Here is a 4240-nt window from a genome sequence, read left to right as displayed (position 1 = left end):
CATGACACACAACCCAGACAACCCATAACACCCAACGCACGTCACGGGGAGACGTTTATATACAGTACTTACTAAGAGCATGCGAGTGCTGGGACAGTCAAGGAGAGGTGATTTGTAGGGGACCCGCTCGGGCCTGGCCGTCGCCACTAATGTCCACCTTCAGCTCCGGACGGGAGCAAGAGCCTCCCAACTGAACAAATGTCAAAAATACTCTAATATTTATTAACATATACATGATGTAGCTATGCCAGTATTGAGGATCTATTGCAGAGTTCATTTGTGCGACTTTTTGATCTTTATGTTGAATGTTGGAAGGTTAGGAGACCGCCCGTTGGGATTAGTAGGCTGCTTCATCACAGCAAATCCTTGTAACGATGTGGACTAGCGTATATGTGTGTATATATATATATATATATATATATATATATATATATATATATATATATATATATATATGTATATATATATATATATATATATATATATATATATATATATATATATATATATATATATATATATATATATATATATATATATGCTATACTAGGCCTATGAATACTTAAGTTTGAATTGCACTTCATTTTTGATGGGCTATAAAGTGAATAGTACAAAATTCTACTATCTATGTCCATTATATCAATATATGTACGACGGTCCACAGAGTTAAAAAATGTACTATTGTCATTTACATTTGGCAACAGTTTTATCAAGGCTGCGCAGTCGTTATAATTTCCAGTTGTCGGGGGGGGGGGGGGTTATTATCAAGGGAAAGCGCCAAGTCTTTACGACTATATAGCACTGGGGAGGGGCCAGGATAAGGATTTGGGATGGGACGGTGGGGAAGGAATGCATGGTGCCCAACCACTTGGACGGTCGGGGATTGAGCGCCAACCTGCATGAAGCGAGACCGTCGCTCTACCGTCCAATCCAAGTGGTAGGTGCCAGTTGTCGGGGCCAAAAAGCCTGTACTTATTAAGCTTATCAAGGGCCTCTCTAGGCGAGCTACTAACCTTTGATGGAACCCAAAACAACTGCCAAATTCCCGGGCACCTGTTATACTGCTAGGTGAACAGCGCATTAGGTGAAAGGAAACGTGCCCAACCGCTTCTGTCCTGCCCGAGGATTGAACCTAGGTTAATTTATTATGCACCCCATACCCATCCTCTGGCCGATAATGGGAAAGGTTAACAGACGCACATAATTGGGCTCAGAAATCAAACCCCCAAATTAATTAAGCTTTGTAAGTTAGTTTTGATAAGTTAGATAAGTTAGATAGTTTAATATATATTTATCTTTTTATAGCATAACTAAGTAGGATACCCGGCTGTACCCCCTTTCCACCAAAGAAGCAAATAAAAGATCAGCCCAAGTTTCGTCTTGATGCACAACTGAGCGTCTTAACCCATAATGATGCTCTTTCCACAGAGGGAAGCTCTCTCTCAAACCATATACGTACACTGATGGTCTTACACCGCCCCACGGGTGCAGCTGGAAGTGCAGTTGTCCTGTCAATGGGTGACGGTGTGTATTTTGAGTGAGGAGTCCGTATAAACAACTGGGGCCTCTCTCTACCCTTCAATCTGAACTATTTGCCTTATTTCTTGCACTTAAATACTGTATATACAAGTCTCCAAAACTAACACATTAATTGTAATTGATTCTGTATCATCGTTAATTGCGCTCAACTCTTTTAAACACAATTGTAACATGCTCGCGTCTAAAACTAGGTACTAATACAACCAAATTATTAATGATGGATACTTCAAGTGGATTCCATATCATGTTGGCCTCCGATTGCATGATAGAGCTGATCAGTTAGCCTGATCTGCCTTCAGAGAGGGAGCAGATGGCAATCCAAAGGCAGTCCAAATCTTGGATTGCCAATAAGCAGTCTAAGAATAATAATACACAAACAACTTAAACAAAACCATGCTCGTGTTTACAATAAGCATGCAGTCAAGATTTAGGGGGTAGAAATAGCCTAAGTTACTCTATCCCTTTGAGATGTAATTTTTTTCTTGTCTCAATAAACATTAAGATGTATTTCCTTCCATCAGATATATATTTAAACCCAAGGGCCCACCAAAGCTGTCCTATAGCCATGTAAGGAGGAAAACAACTGAAAGAGGCCATGTGATAAGGTTGAAGAGACAAGATGAAATATTCACGGAAAACGACAAGGTTGTGAAGAACTCAACAAAAGATTTCAGGATATCTTTATAAAATAACTAATATAAAGACCAGGGTTACGAGATGAAAGGCCAAAGGTAACCGTGGAGGTTAAGAAACACCTGGAGGAATTAGATGCAACACAATCAATGAACCCAGACTGGATATCACCTTCGCTGTTGAAGGAGGCTGCACAGGTGCCTTGTCACGCGCTAATTAAACTTTTCAATCAAAAAATTGAGATTAGAAACACCTCAGAATTTGTAGGAAAAAGCAGTCCAAATATTTAAAAATAAATGGGATAGACGGGAAGCCCCAAATTACAAGACCGGTGTCAGTGACAAGTATTTCGTCTAAAGTGCTTGAAAAATAATCAAGTAAATTTAAATCTTAGTTTTTAAGTTTTTCTCACATCTTGCCCGAAACGTTGTGCGTATTTGAGGTTTTAGGCATAGTATATACTAGCTCTATCTATAAATCCAACATTCTGCTTGTAACTCATTTGTACGTATGTACTTTTACCTAAATACAAAACTATAATTTATTACTAATAATTCTTATTATTATTATAATATAAGAATAGTGAACATCTGTTGAGGAAAACTTTATAGTTTCAAAACTTCAACATGGATTTAGAAGGAAAAAGTTGTTCCTTTTATACTTGTCAGAGTTCTTTCACAATGTACCTGAAATAAGACAGGAGTAAGAAGGCTGGTAGACTGTATTTTCCTAGATTGGCAAAAATTTGATACTGTTCCTCATGAAATGCTGGTGTTAAAGATGGAGAAGAAAACATGAATAATTGGGAAGACACTAAATTGGGTAAGAAACTAAATGAAGAATAGAAATAGTCAGTCAGAGACGAGGTTTCAAGCTGGAGGAAGGTAACAAGTGGGGTTCCCCAAGGCTTGGTCCTAGAACCCTCATACTGTTCCTAATGTATGTGAATGACCCACCCGAGGGAGTGAGCTTGTAAGTTTCAACTGTTTGCAGACGACGCAAAGCTAATGAAGAACATAAAAACTTAGAAGGACTGCGGAGAGTTACAGGAGGAACTTGACAAACTCCAGGAGTGGGCATACAAATGGTTGCTAGAATTCAATCCTATCAAGTGTAAGTTAATGAAGATGGGGGAAAGGGAGAAAGGAGACCAGGAGGTATCTACACCATGAGGGGGAGGCAACTACAGGAGTCGGAGAGAGAAAAGAATTTGGTAGTGGATATAATTCTCACACTGTCTCTAGAGGCACACATAAACAGGGTAACACAGGCAGCATACGGGTCGCTGGCAAACATTAGAACGTCGTATAGAAACATAAACCAGGTATCTTTCAAGGCAATATACACAGCTCTGAAAGAGGTATACTGGAATATGCAGCACTGGCCTGGAATATGCATACCTTGTGAAACATAAAACCAAAATGTAAAAGGGACAAAGGCTTGCAATAAGATTAGTGCCAGTGCAGAGCTAAGGTATGAGGATAGGTTAAGTGAACTAGACCTCACAACGCTGGGGGAGAGAAAAAACAGTGGGAGATGATCGCAACATGTAAGATACCGAGAGGACTCATTACATTACATCCAGTTTCATTACATCCCTGGTCTTACCACAGGCATTACACGTCGCCACTAATCAGAAGAGTGACACACTTTATACTTACAGGTCTCCGGGTAATAACGCAATATCTCCTTATCGGTTCTATCACTCACTAAATCTTCATAAGAATGTATAAGAAAAGTCGTATCAGTACGTGGAGGAATCTCAGTGTCTTGAGATTGTAGGTGTGGTGCAGGTGTGGGCCATTGTGAACAGTTGTGGTGCAGGTATGGACCATTGTGAACAGTTGTGGTGCAGGTGTGGGCCATTGTGAACAGTTGTGGTGCAGGTGTGGGCCATTGTGAACAGTTGTGGTGCAGGTGTGGGCCACTGTGAACAAATGTGGTGCAGGTATGGGCCATTGTGAACAGTTGCGGTGCAGGTGTGGGCCATTGTGAACAGTTGTGGTGCAGGTGTGGGCCATTGTGAACAGTTGTGGTGCAGGTATGGGCCATTGTGAACAGTTGTGGT

Source organism: Procambarus clarkii, chromosome 11 (genome assembly GCF_040958095.1).
Source record: "Procambarus clarkii isolate CNS0578487 chromosome 11, FALCON_Pclarkii_2.0, whole genome shotgun sequence".
Lineage (NCBI taxonomy): Eukaryota > Metazoa > Arthropoda > Malacostraca > Decapoda > Cambaridae > Procambarus > Procambarus clarkii.
Note: the sequence above shows the minus strand (reverse complement) of the source record.